Below are 22,303 nucleotides of genomic sequence, written 5' to 3' on the forward strand. Positions count from 1 at the left end.
TCAAGTGACTGAAAACATTATTAAAATACCGGTAAATATAACAGCAGTTAGAATCTCTTTTCTAAACACGATCTCTCTGTGGCAATTTGCACCATGATTCTTAATTTCACACTACTAGTATTTTCACACTTGTTACATTAATACAAAATTAAAGCCAAAGGAAAAATAAACGTAAACCATTCTACTTACTATTTTGTTGAGATGAAATTTTCTCTGTGTACAAGCCTAACTTCCTTATATCTTGTAAATATTGTGGAAAAATAGTTGCAAATACACTGTGTGATCAAAAGTATCTGGGCACCTCCAAAAACACACGTTTTTCATATTAGGTGCATTGTGCTGCCACCTACTGTCAGGTACACCATATCAGCGACCTTAGTAGTCATTAGACATTGTGAGAGCATAATGGGGCACCCCGCAGAACTCTCAGCCTTCAAATGTGGTCAGGTGATTGGGTGTCACTTGTGTCCTAAATCTGCATGCGAGATTTTCACACTCGCAAACATCCTTAGGTCCACTGTTTCCGATGTGATAGTGAAGTGGAAACGTGAAGGGGCATGTACAGCACGAAAGCATACAGATCAACCTCGTCTGTTGACAGACCACCGACAGTTGAAGAGGGTCGTAACATGTAATAGGCAAGCATCTATCCAGACCCTCACACAGGGATTCCAAACTGTATCAGGATCCACTGGAAGTACTCATTGTTAGGTGGTAGGTGAGAAAACGTGGATCTCATGGTCGAGCAGCTGCTCATAAGCAACATATCATATCATGCCGGTAAATGCCAAAGGACATTTCGCATGGTGTAAGGAGCGTAAACATTGGAGGATTGAGCAGTGGAAAAACATTGTGTGGAGTGATGAATCACGGTACACAATGTGGCAACCTGATGGCAGGGTGTGGGTATGGTGAATGCCCAGTGAACGCCATCTGCCAGAGTATCTAGTGGCAATGGTAAAATTTGGAGGCAGTGGTGTTACGGTGTTGTCGAGTTTTTCATGGATGGGCTTGCACCTGTTGTTTTGCATGGCATTATCACAGCACAGCACATTGATGGTTTAAGCACCTTATTGCTTCCCACTGTCTAAGAGCAATTCAGGGATCATGACTATCTTTCAACATGATCAAGAACCTGTTCATAACGCACGGCATGTGGCAGAGTGGTTACATGACAGTAACATTCCTTAATGGACTGGCCTGCACACAGTCCTGACTTGAATCTTATAGAACACCTTTGCGATGTTTTGGAACCCAACTAAATGCCAGGACTCACCAACCGACATCGATACCTCTCCTAAGTGCGGCACTCCATGAAGAATGGGCTGCCATACCCCAAGAAACCTTCCAGCACCTGATTGAACATATGCCTGCAAGAATGAAAGCTGTCATCAAGGCTAAGGGTGGGCCAACACATATTTAATTCCAGCATTACTGATGGAGGGTGCCACAAACGTGGAAGTCATTTTCAGTCAGATGTCCAGATACTTTTGATCATCACATAGTGAATTAACAATATGACCTGTCATAACTTTTGCCAGTTGAGTCATTGAAAATGCTAACCTTAGGTCCAGACAAGCTCTAGTTGTTGCTCTTACAGGCCAAAACATATCGCTTGTTTGCAGTGACACAGTTCACCTATCCAGAGATACCACAGCAGATTATCAGATATGACGTAAGAAAGGTAATTCTCATTTGTTGTTCATCTCAGCTGTACATATATGAGACAGACCAATAAATGAGAATTATCTTAATTATCTAAACAATTGCTGAATCTCTTAAGATGATTATGTCAACTACAGTGAGATATAAGGTACCTGCAAGTTGTTCCAGTTGTTACTTCTGACTAAGCTACAGTAATAAATACCAGAAATTTGCTAAGTTTATTTATTTATTTACATTTTTTTAAGTATAGGTCATCAAGCTGATTACCTTCGCAAATGTAAGACATAGGTTGAATAGATTAATATAAATAACACCTACAGCTGTGATACATACATTCATCTTAATAGTCTAATTACAGTACATGTTACAACAGAAGGCAAGTAGATTAGAACTTGCTGAATGAATATGAACATTTATTTACAAAGAAAGCTATTAACTCCCTTTGGAAGAGATTTGGTTCATAAGTTTTCAAAGCATGTGACAGCTTGTTGAACCATAATATAAGGACTTGTCAGTTATTAATCTTGTCCACTACCTGAAGTAGTTACCTTTACTTCCAGTATCATAATTATGTTTATCACTGCACTTATTTCGTTTGTTTTTGCTATTCAGAAAAAAATATACTAACTTTATACAAATACAAAGAATATACTATTAAATATTTATGTTGGACAAAGGTTTCATGACGAGACACTCTGTACTATAGTCAATACATTAACCTAATGGCTCTTTTCTATAATATTAATATTCTATTCATTCAGGAGCAGGTCTGTTGTACAACCTCACAGTTCAATACCATAATTAAGAAATGGATAAACTGTTCCATTTTAAACAATTTTTAGTGTTTGACTTGGGAATATTTTTGCCAGTTGACTTATCAGATACAAGCTACTGCTGATTTTGTCACATACAAAAGTAGGCTAATGTGGTTTACCCAACAGAGATTTTTGTCCAGGTCGACACCAAGAAATTTAATGTTATCAGTTTCTGCTGATGCAATACCACAAATTGCATTTATTTCAGCCACATGAGAACCAATTGTTTCAAATTTTAGTTGATAGGATTTACTGATGTTGGTGTTTAGTCCCCGGTGTTGAAAATATGTGTTTACTTCCATCACACTCTTAGCTGTAGCCAAGTGCAACATCTCAAAGCGGTCTTCATAAAATAAGAGGGAGGTGCCATCAGCATAGGTTACTAGATGTGAGTTGAAGGGATGTGTCATGTCATTGACATAAACCAAGAAGAGAAATTGACCAAGGATCGATCTCTGTGGCACCCCCTGCATCACTTATCCCTAGAACACTGGAAATCCATATCATATTACCAATTTTACATGAAACTTTTACACTATTTGCGATTTGTCAAGTATGTGGTCAGTAATTGCATAGATGAGACACTGATGTTGTAAGCCTTCAATTTCTTAATGAGAAACTCATGGCTGATTGAGTCGAAGGCTTTGGAAAGATCTAAGAAGATGCCTGTCGTCTTCATACCTTGGTCTAGGAGGGTGTATACCTTATGGAGGAACTCAGCATCTGCAGTAGTTGCACACTGATCTTTCCTAAAGCCATGCTGTGTTTTGTTAATAAATTGTTCTTTTTAAAATAAGTAGAATGCTGAGAAAGGATAACAGTATTGGAAACCTTAATCGAGGTAGGCACCAATGATATCGGGCATTAGCTTGAAACCTCTTTTGTACTCCCCTTCTTATTTACTGGTTTACGACTGCTTATTTTTGGATTACTAGGGCAAGTGCATTTTCTAACACTACAGTTTATGAGGTATGTCAGTGGTTTAACTATTTCTTTTATGCATTTTTTATCTACTACACTCGACATACCATCCCATCCAGCCGAGTATTTGTTCTTCAGTGTGAGGATTATTTTGCTTATATCATTTTCTTTCACCTCATCAAATTCATAACTCACTGCTCGAGTGTGATTCGGTATCTCTTGGTGCGTGTTGGATTTCCTGTTGGTGATATGAAATGTTTATTAAAAGAGTTACATAATGCTTTTGGTTCTTTTATACGAAGGGAAGCGGTTATAACCATCCTGTATAATGATAAAGATTGGCCATCCATACTTGTGAAGGTTTATTGATGAGTTTCCAGGAAGCTTTGCTTACATTTGTAGATTGTGAGGTTTCATTACTGTAGACTATTTTCTAAGGTTTGAAGGTACTCCTTTAAAGGTTTATATTGTTGTTTGAAAAGGTACAGCCAAGTTGATTTTTAAAGGACATCTAGCTCATATATTTTGCCTGAGTTTAACAAGACTGGCCTGAAAGTCTGAGTTTGTTATTTCTTGCACTTTGACTGTGTATTGGCCCTGTTTGCATTTCTTTAATGGGATAACAGGAATCAAAGTGTCTCAATAGGATGTCAGAAATCTCATCCCATTTGTAATCTGATTGTTCAACATTGCAGATTCTATTGCACTTCTCGTTAGCTAGTTTGATTTGCTGAGAGTTGATGATACTATTGCTCATAACTCTTTACTTTTCAAATATTTTTGCTATTATTTTAGTAGCTGTTTTTTCTATATTCTATCTGTTGTGCAAGGTGGTCTGAGTATTAAAAGTCTATGTTGCTATACTTAACAGTGTCTTCAGCAGTTTTGGATCCATGTTAACTATATTTTTAAGACTGTATGACCCTAATACATTCACAAGTATTGTGTTAGTTATTTTGTTGGACTTTGCATCAGTGTTAAGGTCTCCAAACATAGTAAGGTCACTGGGACCATTTTTCCTAGTTATGGTACTGAAGCTGTTGAGAATATTATTATTATTGTTATTATTATTATTCATTCTTTCTTTACTTTCTCAGACATTAAGTCTGGTTAAAAATGGAAAGTGACGCGGACCTTGATCAAGCGTCACTTCCTTTTAACTATATGGTATATGTTACATTGCATTTAAGAACTTTCGGGTAATTTAACATGTATCAATAATTACAGATTCCTGTAGCTGTAGATATAAGTTTGGATGTAGCTGTATTGCATTGATGTACTGGTGGATATTGTGTGGTATGACTCCTGTAGATTATGGTGTAATTGGTATAATGTCAACTTTATCCTGATGCCACATGTGCTTGACTTCCTCAGCCAGTTGGATGTATTTTTCAATTTTTTCTCCTGTTTTCTTTCGTATATTTGTTGTATTGGGTATGGATATTTCGATTAGTTGTGTTAATTTCTTCTTTTTATTGGTGAGTATGATGTCAGGTTTGTTATGTGGTGTTGTTTTATCTGTTATAATGGTTCTGTTCCAGTGTAATTTGTATTCATCGTTCTCCAGTACATTTTGTGGTGCATACTTGTATGTGGGAACATGTTGTATTATAAGTTTATGTTGTAAGGTAAGCTGTTGATGTATTATTTTTGCTACATTGTCATGTCTTCTGGGGTATTCTGTATTTGCTAGTATTGTACACCCACTTGTGATGTGATCTACCGTTTCTATTTGTTGTTTGCAAAGTCTGCATTTATCTGCTGTGGTATTGGGATCTTTAATAATATGCTTGCTGTAATATATGGTGTTTATTGTTTGACCCTGTATTGCAATCATGAATCCTTCCGTCTCACTGTATATATTGCCTTTTCTTATCCATGTGTTGGATGCGTGTTGATCGATGTGTGGCTGTGTTAGATGATATGGGTGCTTGCCATGTAGTGCCAAGTTGGATAGTGGGTTCAGAGCAAGGCAGAACCAGAAAGGACTTAACGAGTCTACTTGGTATATTCCACGCTTAATCTGTATTGGCTGCGATGTGATATTATTTGAATTTGTTTGGATATTAAGTGTGGTTTTCCAATTTTTTATTACTATGTGTAGGAACTGTATCAATTTAGGATCTACTTTGCATATTTCCAATATTTGTAGTAACCATGAGTGGGGTACAATATCAAAAGCTTTTTGGTAATCAATGTATGCGTAGTGTAGCGACCTTTGTTTAGTTTTAGCTTGATATGTCACCTCTGCATCTATTATTAGTTGCTCTTTACATCCTCGTGCTCCTTTGCAACAGGCTCTTTGTTCTTCATTTATAATTTTGTTCTGTGTTGTATGTGTCAATTTCTGTGTAATGACTGAAGTTAATATTTTGTATATTGTTGGTAGGCATGTTATGGGGCAATATTTAGCTGGGTTTGCTGTGTCTGCTTGATCTTTAGGTTTCAGATACGTTATTCCATGTGTAAGTGTATCAGGGAATGTGTATGGGTCTGCAATCTGTTAAATAATTTAGTTAGATGTGAATGTGTTGAGGTAAACTTCTTTAGCCAGAAATTTGCTATTTTATCTTTTCCAGGGGCTTTCCATTTGTGAGTAGAATTAATTGCTTGGGTGACTTCATGTTGCAAAATTTTTACTTCAGGCATTTGTGGTATCAACTTGTATGTGCCTGTTTCTGCTTGTATCCACCGTGCATGCCTGTAATGTTGTACCGGGTTTGACCATAGGTTGCTCCAGAAGTGTTCCATTTCTGTTATGTTTGGTGGATTGTCTATTTTAATGTGTGTGTTATCTATTGTCTGGTAAAATTTCTTTTGGTTTGTGTTGAATGTTTGGTTTTGTTTCCTTCTATTTTCACTTTTTTGTATCTTCTACATCGTTTGGCCAATGCTTGTAGTTTCTGCTTCTTTTCATCTAATTGTTCTATCGCTTCTTCTTGTGAGATTTTACCTAACCTTTTCCGTTTTTTTTTTTTTTTTTTTCGGACATTTCATTTCTTATAAATTGTGTTAGCTGTCCGATGTCTTCTCAGTTTTTCTATTCTGGTCTCTAGCCTGTGTTGCCATGCTGGTTTTGTGGGTTTCTTCTGTGTGTTGGTTGGTTCTGATCTCTGCCTAGTGTGTATATTTAGTTTAGTGAGTGCTCCTATATAAACCAATAGTTGTAACACTTCCATAGTTGTGTTTTCATTTATTTTGTTGTGTATGATTGTGTTTATAGTTGTTATTGTTGTTTCGACTTGTGGGTTATTTGGCAGTCTATGCAAGAATGGTCTAATGTCTGTATTTGTGTCTTTGTATTCTATATATGTCAGCTGAAATTTTTCTTCTATATCTAACATGTGTGTCACATCGTGTTCTATTTGTGCTTGTTCTGGTGGCTGTCTTAAGATTTCGTTTTCCTCTGATTGTTTAATTGATGCGTGTTGTTCTTTGTTTGTTTGCTCTGGGATGTTTGGGTCCATTACTGTATTTTCTTCTTCTTCTGATTGCACATTATTTTGTTCCAGTATTTGTTGTACTTGTTGTTTGATGTTTTCTAATTCTGACTGGGGTATCCTGTTATTTTTGATTATTACACGGATCTGATCAGCTAGTCATTGTTCTGTTAAAAATTTTAATTCTGGGTATCTGGTAATAAATGTTGTGTATACTTGTGATCTGTATCCAGTTGGGTTGGTTCCTAGGTTTGTTGCTTGGTAATAACAGAACATGAGGTGTCTATTAACTTCATCTCACCATCTCGTCCTCTGTCTGTTTTCCTTCTAGGGTGGTTGCAGGAAGCATATCCTGTAAAACACCTCTATTTTTATTTAAATCAGTTTCCTGTTGGCTAGCAGTGTTGTTACCATTGTGGGCGGGCATAGGGTTCAAGCGTCGTCCCCGACCATGACGGTGCTTGTCCGAGGCTTCTTTAGTTCTGTCCTGAACCAACTAATCACACTAAAAGGGGGTTAGCCCTATTAGTGGTTTGTTCTTTTCGTCGCCTTTTACGACTGGCTGAACATACTGGAGGCCTATTCTTTTCCCGGGCCTATTATTATTATTATTATTATTATTATTATTTCTTTACTTTCTCAGACGTTAAGTCTGGTTGAGAATGGAAAGTGACGCGGACCTGGATCAAGCGTCACTTCCTATTAACTGTACGGTATGTGTTATATTGCATTTAGGAACTTTCGGGTAATTGAACATGTATCAATAATTACGGATTTCTGTAGTTGTATATATATGTTTGGATGTAGCTGTATTGCATTGATGTACTGGTGGATATTGTGCGGTATGACTCCTGTAGGTGATAGTATAATTGGTATGATGTCAACTTTATCCTGATGCCACATGTCTTTGACTTCCTCAGCCAGTTGGCTGTATTTTTCAATTTTTTCTCCTTTTTTCTTTTGTATATTTGTTGTATTGGGTATGGATATTTCGATTAGTTGTGTTAATTTCTTCTTTTTATTGGTGAGTATGATGTCAGGTTTGTTATGTGGCGTTGTTTTATCTGTTATAATGGTTCTGTTCCAGTATAATTTGTATTCATCATTCTCCAGTACATTTTGTGGTGCATACTTGTATGTAGGAACTTGTTGTTTTAAAAGTTTATGTTGTAAGGCAAGCTGTTGATGTATTTTTTGTGCGACATTGTCATGTCTTCTGGGGTATTCTGTATTTGCTAGTATTGTACATCCGCTTGTGATGTGATCTACTGTTTCTATTTGTTGTTTACAAAGTCTGCATTTATCTGCTGTGGTATTGGGATCTTTAATAATATGCTTGCTGTAATATCTGGTGTTTATTGTTTGATCCTGTATTACAATCATGAATCCTTCTGTCTCACTGTATATATTGCCTTTTCTTAGCCATGTGTTGGATGCGTCTTGATCGATGTGTGGCTGTGTTAGATGATACGGGTGCTTGCCATGAAGTGTTTTCTTTTTCCAATTTACTTTCTTCGTATCTGTTGATGTTATGTGGTCTAAAGGGTTGTAGAGGTGGTTATGAAATTGTAGTGGTGTAGCCGATGTATTTATATGAGTGATTGCTTTGTGTATTTTGCTAGTTTCTGCTCGTTCTATAAAGAATTTTCTTAAATTGTCTACCTGTCCATAATGTAGAATTTTTATATCGATAAATCCCCTTCCTCCTTCCTTTCTGCTTAATGTGAATCTTTCTGTTGCTGAATGTATGTGATGTATTCTATATTTGTGGCATTGTGAGCGTGTAAGTGTATTGAGTGCTTCTAGGTCTGTGTTACTCCATTTCACTACTCCAAATGAGTAGGTCAATATTGGTATGGCATAAGTATTTATAGCTTTTGTCTTGTTTCTTGCTGTCAATTCTGTTTTCAGTATTTTTGTTAGTCTTTGTCTATATTTTTCTTTTAGTTCTTCTTTAATATTTGTATTATCTATTCCTATTTTTTGTCTGTATCCTAGATATTTATAGGCATCCGTTTTTTCCATCGCTTCTATGCAGTCGCTGTGGTTATCCAATATGTAATCTTCTTGTTTAGTGTGTTTTCCCTTGACTATGCTATTTTTCTTACATTTGTCTGTTCCAAAAGCCATACTTATATCATTGCTGAATACTTCTGTTATCTTTAGTAATTGGTTGAGTTGTTGATTTGTTGCTGCCAGTAGTTTTAGATCATCCATGTATAGCAAATGTGTGATTTTGTGTGGGTATGTTCCAGTAATATTGTATCCATAATTTGTATTATTTAGCATGTTGGATAGTGGGTTCAGAGCAAGGCAGAACCAGAAAGGACTTAATGAGTCTCCTTGGTATATTCCACGCTTAATCTGTATTGGCTGTGATGTGATATTATTTGAATTTGTTTGGATATTAAGTGTGGTTTTCCAATTTTTCATTACTATGTTTAGGAACTGTATCAATTTAGGATCTATTTTGTATATTTCCAATATTTGTAGTAACCATGAGTGGGGTACACTATCAAAAGCTTTTTGGTAATCAATGTATGCGTAGTGTAGCGACCTTTGTTTAGTTTTAGCTTGATATGTCACCTCTGCATCTATTATCAGTTGCTCTTTACATACTCGTGCACCTTTGCAACAGCCTTTTTGTTCTTCATTTATAATTTTGTTCTGTGTTGTATGTGTCATTAATTTCTGTTTAATGATTGAAGTTAATATTTTGTATATTGTTGGTAGGCATGTTATGGGGCGATATTTAGCTGGGTTCGCTGTGTCTGCTTGATCTTTAGGTTTCAGATAAGTTATTCCATGTGTAAGTGTATCAGGGAATGTGTATGGGTCTGCAATGTAACTGTTAAATAATTTAGTTAGATGTGAATGTGTTGAGGTGAACTTCTTTAACCAGAAATTTGCTATTTTATCATTTCCAGGGGCTTTCCAATTGTGAGTAGAATTAATTGCTTGGGTGACTTCATGTTGCAAAATTATCACTTCAGGCATTTGTGGTATCATCTTGTATGTGTCTGTTTCTGTTTGTATCCACCGTGCATGCCTGTTATGTTGTACCGGGTTTGACCATATGTTGCTCCAGAAGTGTTCCATGTCTGTTATGTTTGGTGGATTGTTTATTTTAATGTGTGTGTTATCTATTGTCTGGTAAAATTTCTTTTGGTTTGTGTTGAATGTTTGGTTTTGTTTCCTTCTATTTTCACTTTTTTTGTATCTTCTGAGTCGTTTGGCTAATGCTTGTAATTTCTGCTTCTTTTCGTCTAATTGCTCTGTCGCTTCTTGTTGTGAGATTTTACCTAACCTTTTTCGTTTTTTTCCCGAGATTTCATTTCTTATAAATTGTGTTAGCTGTCCGATGTCTTTTCTCAGTTTTTCTATTCTGATCTGTAGCCTGTGTTGCCATGCTGGTTTTGTGGGTTTCTTCTGTGTGTTGGTTGGTTCTGATCTCTGTCTAGTGTGTATATTTAGTGTAGTGAGTGCTCCTATATAAACCAGTAGTTGTAACTCTTCCATAGTTGTGTTTTCATTTATTTTGTTGTTTATGATCATCATCATTTTACATTACAGAAATAGCATTGGTAGAGTTCAGAGGGCTGTAATTTGCTTAGCATCAAGTTATTAAATATCACCAGCTTTTCACATTGACTCCTGGGATTTCTGCAGTGAAGCAATTATTATTATGCACCTCAGTTAACACTGAATTGCTGGAGGAAAGTCATCAAAACCAACAAGAGATAAGTACACACTCCAAGCATTTCACCGAACTTAACAAAGACTTATAATTTACGATTATATTACTCAGACATTTTTTGCTAGAACCAGGTAAAAAGAGTGTATGTTCATCGCTCATAGAACCTACTCTCATCAATGAAGACAACAGAGTTCCACTCTCCAATTAACTCCTGCATAGCACCGGAGCAGCCATGATTGGCAGTGTCATGGTATCAGTGGTAGCCTAGCCAGACACACAAATGTTCTTACTCCTGCTGCAAGCATACCTTTCCCAGCAATCCCTCATGACCAAACAAGTGCAACATGTGCCTGGATTTTGTCCATGGATGGTGTTTGTTCTGCCATTGCCACTTACAGAATACATCGATCTTGATTTGCAACTCTGCTACATGACATTCAGGACCTACCCTACACGTGTGGTAATGTTCCATACACAACTGCTGAAAGCAGCAATGTACGAACAATACACTGTGCTCAACATCTGCAGCAATCCATCAATACATCCATCCAGCTTCCCACAAGCCAACAATGTGACCCTTTTAAATGGCTGAAGCTGTTCAAGTGGGAGTATGCACTTATGGGTAGACCATGTTTGTATCCTAGAATGAATGTTGTAAATGCTGCTCACCTCTAAAGTCAACACAGTTACTGCCTGCAGAGTCAAAATAGAGGGTGTACAGATGGGCCTCCTGAGTGTCATATGAATTGCTAACACAAAAAGCCTTCAATATGCACATATTAAATCCTGGTGCCACTGCACACAGTCTTTGAGGGTGTTGCATTTTTTTGCAGCAGTGTATTTTGACAAACATTATATTGTGTGAAGTATAGAGACAAAGAAAAGTTAATTTAATTTTCTCTAGCCTGATTTATTTACTGTGTAAAGGTCATTACAATGACTTTTTTTTTAACATTTAGAGAAACAAAATGCTGTGAACATCGCTTATCCATTTGTAAACTGTCAGGGATAGTTCGTAAACCTTAAAAATTAAATTTTGTTAATTTTTTGTGCAAGTTAAATTAGACAATTTCCATGATTTCAAATAAATTATAGGGAAATTTTCTGATTCTTTTGTAACTTTGAACTACATCTCACATAAAGAACACTAATTTCTCAATACAAGGTCTTTTGTTGTGTTAAATCTGTGCAATAGTATTCAAGCAAGCTTTTTCTTAATCAGGTTATCTCGGTATGGAATATGACATGATGGCAGTACAGTTGAAAGGTATTTTCTGGTACTATTTAATAGCTTGCCTATAAATTACACACATTTTAAGCATTTATTGGACACTACTTTGCTGCTCTTATACTCATAGAAGCCCATGCTTCATGACAAGTTACTGTATTGTCAATACTTTCAGTGACATTAAGTATGTAACAGTTTAAATTGAATCATTCTTTGAACCACTGACTACAGTTATAGCTGTTTTTTATTCTCATGTCTTTATTATAAAGGAAAAAGAAATTAAGCTTAGAATTCTGCATCATAATGTACAACACACGAAAAATTAGAAGTACTTACAAATGAAACATGCCCAGACCTACTGTTTATAAATGAACGTGATTAAAAGAGAATGAAATATGTAGATTTACTATAAAAGATTATGTTCTAGCAAACTGTTTCAGCAGTTCAGAATATAGGGATGGAAGAGTGGCAATATTTGTTAAAACAGCCACAAATTATGATAGATGGATGATATATGAAAATTTTACCCGAAAGTAAAGAAAAAGATTTTGAGATTACAAGTCCAGTGTATGATGAATTAAGAGTATTCTGTACGTACTGATTACTAAGTGGAAATATCAATACTTTCCTCAAAAACATGTGCATTCTCCCAGAAAAAACTAAAAGAGTGTGCAATATGTGGTGATTTTAATATTGGCATGTGAAGAGAGAGACAAGGAAAGCAAAAATTTGAGGAGCTGTTAATACAGTACGACAGAAAAAAAGACAACCGTAATAGAACCAACAAGAGTGACTTTGGAAACAGAGTCAACTATTGATAATATTATCACTAATACAGATTAAACTGCTTACACAACATTACTAATTTATGTAATTTATTAGTAATCAATCACCAAAAACAACCAATGTTAAAACACTTCATGAAAGGCTCATTTTAATAACTGTTCCTTAGGGTAATAAATTCTCAGCCAATAGCAGTAGCAAACAACATCACTTCCAATTAAAAACTTACGGAATCTTAATGGTAGAAAGGTACCTTTCAAACTTCAAAATTAACTTTCATATAACACACAGATATAAAAACATATACAAAACTCACAGTTAGCAGATATGTCAAATTCCAGTATTTATAACTTGCTCAACTACAGCGCAGAACTGAATTTCAGATCTGTCCAATGAGAAATCCTGATAAAATTATGTTCACAAATAAGAAACAAAGTAACTTTATGACAACGCCCATCCAGCAATGGCCACACCTTTACATACTCATCAGTTCCTTTCAAAAGTGACAATTACTGCTCAATCTCCACACAGTTAAGCAAACTAACGCTGCAGAAGTCACTGAAAGTTAACACACGAACCGTATTCCATTACTTCCTTCTCCAATATCATGACATCCTTATTGTGGGCAAACATGCTACAACTCAGCGTGTTCAGGTTGGGCCCGTGCTGTCTTTTTTATCTGCCATGGGGAAACACCCACAAACAACATCTGCCACAGGTAACTGCATCCATACAATTGCAGAGCCCACATTGTATCGTTCCACAGCAGCGCTCAATTCCCAAGCATCTCGGTTTCACCATCAGTCCACAACCAGAGAGTGCCAAAATTATTAAATGCACATTTTGGGCCATCTGGACCCCAACACTCTGCCAGTCTGTCCTCCTCGCTCGGTACTGTCTAATCCTCCACTCTTCATCACCAGAGGGCCACTCACCATCAACTCGGCGCTCCAGTATCTTTGACAAGGCCATTATCGACCTTGACACTCACGGCTGGAACAATTGTACCTATATTGGCACATACTCCACCCATTAATTGCCGATCATGGTGCCCGTAAGTTCCCGAAATGAGTAAGTGGTAGATCAGCTTTATCTGAGAGAGATGGGCAGTTATTGTCTTTCCTTGCTGGGGGTCCATCAGCATAACAGTGACCGGTGTTATGAAACATCTAATAACATATGGCCCGATGAAATGTGGGAGAAGTTTTTTGGTAACCTTATCCAACTTGCTGCTCATGGTCTGGAAATGTTTTACATACACAGAATCTCCCAGTTTGTACAGGTTTGGTCACTGCCCCTCTTAACGCTTTGTGCGAATCTGATGAGCCTTAAGAATATTGCGCTTCACCCTTTTCCACTGATTCACCAGCTGCTGAGGCTCAATGTGCTTAAGTAGCAGATCCCTAATGGACCATAGGTTACTCAGAGGATTGGAAATCTTAAAGTTCGATATGAGCTTCGCCGGAGTCGACAAATGCACCTAATGCTTGGCCATGTTAAATGTCATAAGCCAATGGAGTGTGGGATCCCAGTTCTCCTGGTCTTTACTGTGATAGGCAATTAATGCCACCCTGAGATTGCGATTTACCCTTTCGGCATACGATGGGTTCGGGTAATAGGGATTCATGGTCCCATGAGTAACACCCATTCCAGTGCTACAGTTCTTAAACCTTCCTAAAGTAAAATGTGAAGCATTGTCACTAATCAAATACTATGGCCAAATATATTTTTCAAATTCTGTATCACAATTTCAGTCATCACTGCCCTAATGGGATACATCCAAGTAAACCTTGTGGAGGCAACAATATATACTAGGAGGTACTTATTATCTTTCTTATTTCGAGGTAAAGGCCCTACAACATCGTACATTTTCTGAAGAGGATAGTCCACAGGTATGGATTCCAGCCACCCAGCCACCCAACCCTACCATCCTGCACTGGTTTGGCAGCAGCACACACCTGACATGTACCAACATTATGCTTGATATCTTTATCCATTCCCTTCCATATAAAATGGTGACGAATTTTTGCACGAGTTTTAAATATTCCCAAATGGCCACCCACTGGCGACTCATGAAAATATTGAAAAATGAAAGGCACCAAATCCCCATGCACCACTATTTTGTAACCTTTATTGTGCCGAGCCTTGCAACACAATACAGCATTTCTAAGCAGGTATGGTGTCACCATCTTTCCTTCAATTTCTTGTTTTATCTCCCGCACCTCATCGTCCTCCTTCTGACATTCCCGAATGTCTTTAAACAGCTGCAGAAAATCAGTAAGAATCGAACTAATTCTCCCCATGGAAGCATTACCTTCATCCAATTCACGACTAACATGTTGTATGTCAGGTTCTTGAAAAAGGCAGCTGAGACCATCGGCTACCTGGTTTTCCGATCTCTTAATGTTCTTGACCTGGAACTTAAATGTCAAGATCCTTGTTGCCCACCTGGCTATCCTTCTGATCTTACAAGGATGTGCAAGGAGCCAGCTGAGTGCCTGGTTATCAGTTTCTTAAGAAAAACTGATATGTTCCAAGTAATACCTAAATTTCTCCATGCCAAATAATACCGCAAGTGCGTCCAGCTCCTAACTAGAATAGTTCTTTTCTAAATGGTTCAAGGCATGCAAGGAATATGCTATAGGCCTCCTTCCTTCGTGCCCTTCCTGCAGAAGGACCGCCCCCCCCCCCCCCCCCCATTTGAGGCGTCAGTCTTAAGTATGAATGGAGCATTGAAATCCGGAAGCACGGGAACTGGTGCTGACGCCAATGAATGTTTCAGGGATTCCCACGCGGCTTCCTGCGAAGAACCCCACTCAAATTTTTGAACCTTCTTACATAAGGCATTCAATGGGGCTGTCTTTTCTGCAAACCCCAGAGTGAACATACAGAAGAAATTTGCTACCCCGACACACTTCGCAACCTCCTTCACATTTCTAGGAATGGGCAACTGCCTTATAGTTCGCACCCATTCCTCAGCAATGGTTATCCCTTCCGGAGAGACCACATGACCCAGGAAGTGCATAGATTCACAAGCACACTTTACCTTGGTTGGATTCACCTTAAGACCTGCCTTCCTTAACCTCACTAAAACCTCCCTTAAATGTTGATAATGTTCCTGCATGGAATTACTATAAACTACCAAGTCGTCCAAGTAGTGGTACATAAACTTTATGTCAGAGAATATTTTATCTAGGAGCTGAGATAGAACTGCAGCACCTGTAGATAATCCGAACAGAACCCTATTGAATTAATATTCCAATCGGTCTTGAAGGCAGTAATCGGTTTGAAAGTTTTCGCAAGCGGAATCTGATTATAAGCCTGGTTTAAATCCAACCACTGGGCAGTAATTCCCAACAGGTTTCCAGACCAGAAATATAGGCATAGCATATGGCAAATCAGAGGGCCAAATTACTTCCTGATCTAACATCTCTTCCATCTTTTCCTTAATCAATTTCATTCAAGGTGGTGCCAACCTATACGGTGCTTTCTTAACAGGCACGTTATCACATAATTCGATGTGATATTCCACAAGAGACATCGCCCCCAAACTATCCGTCAAAACATCCAGGAATTCACTACACAATCTCTGTACGTACTCTTTCTCTGTTAATTCCAATGTTCCAACTGCAACCCTTTCTCTTGTCTCTTTTTCAGTTTGTAATGCCTCTTCATTAGTCACAGCTGCCATAGAAACTTCCCCTTGGTGCTTATAAAATTCCAAACTCTTCTCTGGTTTAAATCTGAAGCCATATTTTTTTGCACCCCAATCAGTCACCAATCCGATCTTTTTAGTAACATCAGCTCATACACCGCATGTTGTGGCAAGCCTGCTTACCACTCTCATCCTCACCCTCCACATGAAATCCCTAATTCTCAGTTTAACCCATACGACACCCTTCACTCTTACACGACTGATTTATCGCTTTGTATTTAACTGTATCCTTTTCTATTTTACTTCACTTACAAATAGCACTGTTACCGTTAAACAAATTTTCTTCAATTGCTGTAACAGCACTACCGGAGTCCAATAATGCACGCACAGGTTCTTCATTCACAACACAGCACACGAAAGATAAACCCTGTTCATCCCCTCTACTTATCGCACAGTTGTCTTTCTGTTCCAGTCCTACCTCTTGTTGTAATTGTCAGGACATCTCCGGCTTTGTCTTCCAACAATTCCTACTAATGTGACCTAATTTCCCACAAATCAAACGCCTTATCTTACTTTCCTTTTCCCACTGCTGATTCATGTAAGTAATTTCCTTACTATTCCTATTGTTCGCTTGAACATTCCTATTACATTCTGTCTTATTCAACCAGTTCTCCTGTCCAGATACCCTTTCATAATTAATGGCCATGAATCTACACAGTGATTCTAGGCGCTACAGTCTGGAACCACACGACCGCTACAGTTGCAGGTTCGAATCCTGCCTTGGGCATGGATGTGTGTGATGTCCTTAGGTTATTTAGCTTTAAGTAGTTCTAAGTTCTAGGGCACTGATGACCTCAGCAGTCAAGTCCCATAGTGCTCAGAGCAATTTGAACCATTTTGAATCTACATACATAATAACCTGGATGTGCCTTACTAATTTATTCAGCTGGAAAAATGTTTGCAGTGTCCCACAAATACTGTCCTCTGTCTATCATCTGGTTGTAACCCATGAACAATATGTAATACAATTTCTCTTTCACAGTATGGCAGGCACAAAGTTAGTGCGCTCTCTCTCTAACTCTCTCGACAAAGTCGACAATTTTTCCAGTATCCCCCTGCTCTCAACCACACTCCCTATAAATTAATTCTTGCAATGTACGGGGTGGAATCAAGGTGCAAATTTTTCCCCATAAATTGTTCCAATGTTAGTCTCTCCTGAATCATGTTCAACGGGTGTTCAACACTCCCTTTACCTTTCCCACAAAGAATTTATAAATTTCCAAGTCCGTTATATTAACAGCTTGTGCATTCCACTTAAAACCAATGATGAAATACAAAAAATCCACAATATTCTCCACCGAATCTAAACACCAAGACATCAGGGAATTTTCCAGCTTGAAAAACACAGTTCACAAGATAAATCAGAAAAGACACTAATATCAATTATATGTTTCAGCATGTAATCTGAGAAGCAATAGATACTTTCATTACAAGAGTTCCCTAATCTGTGTAAAATGTGGTATACAGTGTGGCAGCAAATCTGAATCCACCTGAAACTAGTTTATGAAAATGGTATCTATTCTTTCGGACATGTCCGAAAGAACAGTGGGCAGGGCACTACAAATGTGGTGTGTGAACAGTACGCTGGAAATGTGGGTCTCACAGGGAGAATGCCATAGATAAGCCCCTGCAGTCGCACTGTCTTCTGTGTCCTCAGTGGCTCAGATGGATATAGCATCTGCATGTAAGCAGGAGATCCCGGGTTCGAGTCCCGGTCAGGGCACACATTTTCAACTGTTGCCATTGATATTTATCAATGTCTGTAAGCAGCTAAAGGTCTGGATTTTATTGTAATTTCATGAAACTAGTGTCTCTCAAATCAGGTAAGCATATGTTGTCTGAAGTACCATTAGAATTATTGTCTTCTTTTCTTGAGGTATCAGCTTTTCCATTACTTTCATAGTTCATTAAGTTATTTTGTACCTCAGGTGAGAATGGAGTCACTTGTGTGGTGCTGTTTTTCCCTGCTATGGAGTCTCCAGTAAACACAAGCTTTAAGTTGTCGTATGTTATCTCTAGGCACTTAAAGAGAATCTCATGTTAAGTAAACATAGTAATGTCAGACTGTGGGTTACATTAGACAGACAAGTATTAGCTTAATACAGCTTCAATTTCAAAAGCTTCCTCTTGAGAACACATTTCAACATTTAGTGTGTCACAGCTAATGTTCAGCAATTCACTTTCAAAAACAGCAACTCTTCCATGGTTAATTTTAGTTCTACAGAAAGTACTTGCTAGCACATATTCTTCAGAAATGTAAAAGGCAGATTAAGCTTGTGTGAGCCAGTGGTAATTTATAGAGAAGATAAGGCAGGGGATTTGTATTTAAGATGTCTATTTCATTCAATTTGTCATTAACTGACTGCACAGTTGGAAGATTAGCTACCAACAAGGAAGGTTTATAACTGTTAGGCTCTTCACATTTAGTATTGGCAGTCAGCTTCCACTCAACAGTTCTAGACTGAATGAGATGGCACAGTGGTTAACACACTGGACTCATACTCAGGAGGATGATAATTTCGAATCGGCATCTAGGCATCTTGATTCAGATTTTCTGTGATCTCCCGAATTGCTCTGGACAAACGCCAGGATGTTTCCTCTGAAAGGGCATGGCTGACATCCCCATCCCCGAATTAGTCAGGGCCTGTGTCCTATCTCTAATGACCTCACTGTCGACTGTATGTTAAACCCTCATCTCACTTCTTTCAACAGCTTTAGAGGTCTGCTTTAACACAGTCTTCTGGTTTTCCTAAAATCTAGTCACAGTTGGCCTACCACTGACCATTTTATTATTTGCGTTTTTTCTCTTGTGTACATTGGTTTCTCTGTTAATCATGATTTCTTCTAATTTTGCTTACTAGTTAATACACACTTTGTAGGCCTGAAATCAATGTATAGTGTCTTGTGTTTTTTTATATTATTTTCTGAGATATCTTAAATTTTGTCCTGTTTTGTCATATCAGCAGCAATACTGGGATTAGCACAATAGGCCAATTATTCATTGACATTATTAGTCAACTGGGACTGTATTTTCTTGACTGCAGTTATCTCTTTTAATCCCAGGCTGCTTTGCAATTACTTTCAGAAAGTAAAATAAATTCATTTACTTAGCAATTTTTAGTTGTAGACCTGTATAGTGTCCTAATTTGTACAGTGTGTCAGAAACAGACTGAAAAGCTTGTAAGAGTTTTATAAGGACGTTGTCCTTAGAAATTGTGGCGTCACTGCGAGACACCACACTTGCTAGGCGGTAGCCTTTAAATCGGCCGGTTTCCGTTAGTATACGTCGGACCTGCATGTCGCCACTATCAGTGATTGCAAACCGAGCACCGCCACACGGCACGTCTAGTCTAGAGACTCCCTAGCACTCGCCCCAGTTGTACAGCCGACTTTGCTAGCAATGGTTCACTGTCTACATACACTCATTTGCAGAGACAACAGTTTAGCATAGCCTTCAGCTACGTTATTTGCTATGACCTAGCAAGGCGCCATATTCAGTTACTATAATTACTTCAAGAATGTATCCTGAACAGATAATATTGTGAATCATGTACCATCAAGAGCAACGTTCATTATTAATTGATTACAGTTAAGTATGAAACTAATTATGTCCGCTTTCTGAATTCTCATCCTTGTCATGTTCCAGACCTCACGTCGATATGGTTCTTCCCTCCTCGCACCAGCCTGCGTGAGCTAAAACGCGTGCATTTCGGCCTCCACTGGTAACACAGTGTTGGCTCTTCTGCTAACACAAAATTGGCGACGACGAGTACAAATGGTGTTCTTAACTATACTGACATATGTCGTTGAGACTGCCCTGATTTTGCTGGGTAATGGCTTCACCACAATCTCCAGATGTCCTGTCCGAATTTTATCGCTTACAGAATCTGCAAATTCTGGCATTACTGGATGCCCTTGGACAGCTCGTCCAGGGTCAACACGCAATGCTAAATGATGCGGCAACTGCTGCTTCACCGCTAACGCAGCCACAGCACACAGTTGCATTGACCTTCAGACCTTTTGATGCTGCACTGGAAAGCTGGACGGAGTGGTCACGCCAATTTGGATTCCATCTCGCCGCCTTCAGAATTCAAGGTAACAAGCAGCTGCCTTTTCTTTTGTTGTCCGTCAGTGTGCAAACCTACCATGTGATGGTCAAATTATTTCCCCGACGCGACTTAGCTACTTTGTCCTACGAAGAAATTTTGTCTGCATTAAATGCATATTTCAGTCAATCAGTCAATGTAGTTGCCAAACGGTATACCTTCTTTCACACAAAATGTACAGCAGGTCAGACTAATAGGGAGTGGGTTGCACCCTTGCAAGGCCTTACTAGGGATTGTGCTTTTGAGTGTCTATGTGGACTCCCATATTCAGATACTATGGTCCATGATTCTATTGCACAGAACGTTTCTGATGTTCGTATAAAGGAACAGATTTTGAAACTAGTCAATCCCTCCCTTCTACAAGTGATGGACATATTGGATCAGCAGGACACACTTGACTTTGCTCAGGAATCATTTGAAACTTCGCCAGCCGTGTGTCAGGTTAACCGGCTCGCCAGGCGAGTTGCATGGCGCAGTAAACAGCCCTCGCGCCCGGCTGCACCACTGCCGCCACGCTCTCAGCCACGTGTGCCGCGCCGGCAAGCAAATGCAGTGCTCAAATCATGCCCGCAGTGCGCTACTAAACATTCGCGTGAGAATTGCCCATTACGCCAAGCTATTTGCTTTTACTGTAATAAAAAAGGACATGTTCAAAGTGTTTGCCAGAAAAAGCTCAGATCAGAAACTCAAAACGATTCTAGGCCCATTGCTTCGCGCCAGAATCGTTCATTCCACCCCGCTCAGTGCCACTCTCTCTAACATTGACTGTGTTCGTCCAACAAATAGTGTGTGTCGACATCTCTGGAACTCCCATCAAGTTGCAAGTGATTTTGTACCAGTGTCAGTTCACGCTGCTCAAGACAGTCACTCTTGTTGTCAGCAGGACAATAAACTTTTTGTAGATTAGGACATTAATGGCAAAATAATACCATTCCAGCTCGATACCGGAGCTGCAGATTCACTGATCAATCAGGACACTTAAAAACTGCTGGGCACACCTCCATTGTGTGCCGCAAATGTTAACTAGCTACTCAGGTCAAGACATCCCTGTGTTAGGACAGTGCAGCCTTCTTGCAACATACAAAGGACAAACAAAACTTGTCATTTTACGTCCTTCATTCTTCTTCTGCAGTGAACTTGTTTGGTTTTGATTCATTTGAGTTGTTTAACTTTTCTATCTTCCCCCATGAACCATGGACCTTGCCGTTGGTGGGGAGGCTTGCGTGCCTCAGCGATACAGATGGCCGTACCGTAGGTGCACCCACAACGGAGGGGTATCTGTTGAGAGGCCAGACAAACATGTGGTTCCTGAAGAGGGGCAGCAGCCTTTTCAGTAGTTGCAGGGGCAACAGTCTGGATGATTGACTGATCTGGCCTTGTAACATTAACCAAAACGGCCTTGCTGTGCTGGTACTGCGAACGGCTGAAAACAAGGGGAAACTACAGCCGTAATTTTTCACGAGGGCATACAGCTTTACTGTATGGTTACATGATGATGGCGTCCTCTTGGGTAAAACATTCCGGAGGTAAAATAGTCCCCCATTCGGAACTCCGGGCATGGACTACTCAGGAGGACGTCGTTATCAGGAGAAAGAAAACTGGCATTCTACAGATCGGAGTGTGGAATGTCAGATCCCTTAATCGGGCAGGTAGGTTAGAAAATTTAAAAAGGGAAATGGATAGGTTAAAGTTAGATATAGTGGGAATTAGTGAAGTTCGGTGGCAGGAGGAACAAGACTTTTGGTCAGGTGATTACAGGGTTATAAATACAAAATCAAATAGGGGTAATGCAGGAGTAGGTTTAATAATGAATAAAAAAAATAGGAGTGCGGGTTAGCTACTACAAACAGCATAGTGAACACATTATTCTGGCCAAAATAGACACAAAGCCCATGCCTACTACAGTAGTACAAGTTTATATGCCAACTAGCTC

The sequence above is a fragment of the Schistocerca nitens genome, chromosome 3 (assembly GCF_023898315.1).
Source record: "Schistocerca nitens isolate TAMUIC-IGC-003100 chromosome 3, iqSchNite1.1, whole genome shotgun sequence".
In the NCBI taxonomy this organism is placed as follows: domain Eukaryota; kingdom Metazoa; phylum Arthropoda; class Insecta; order Orthoptera; family Acrididae; genus Schistocerca; species Schistocerca nitens.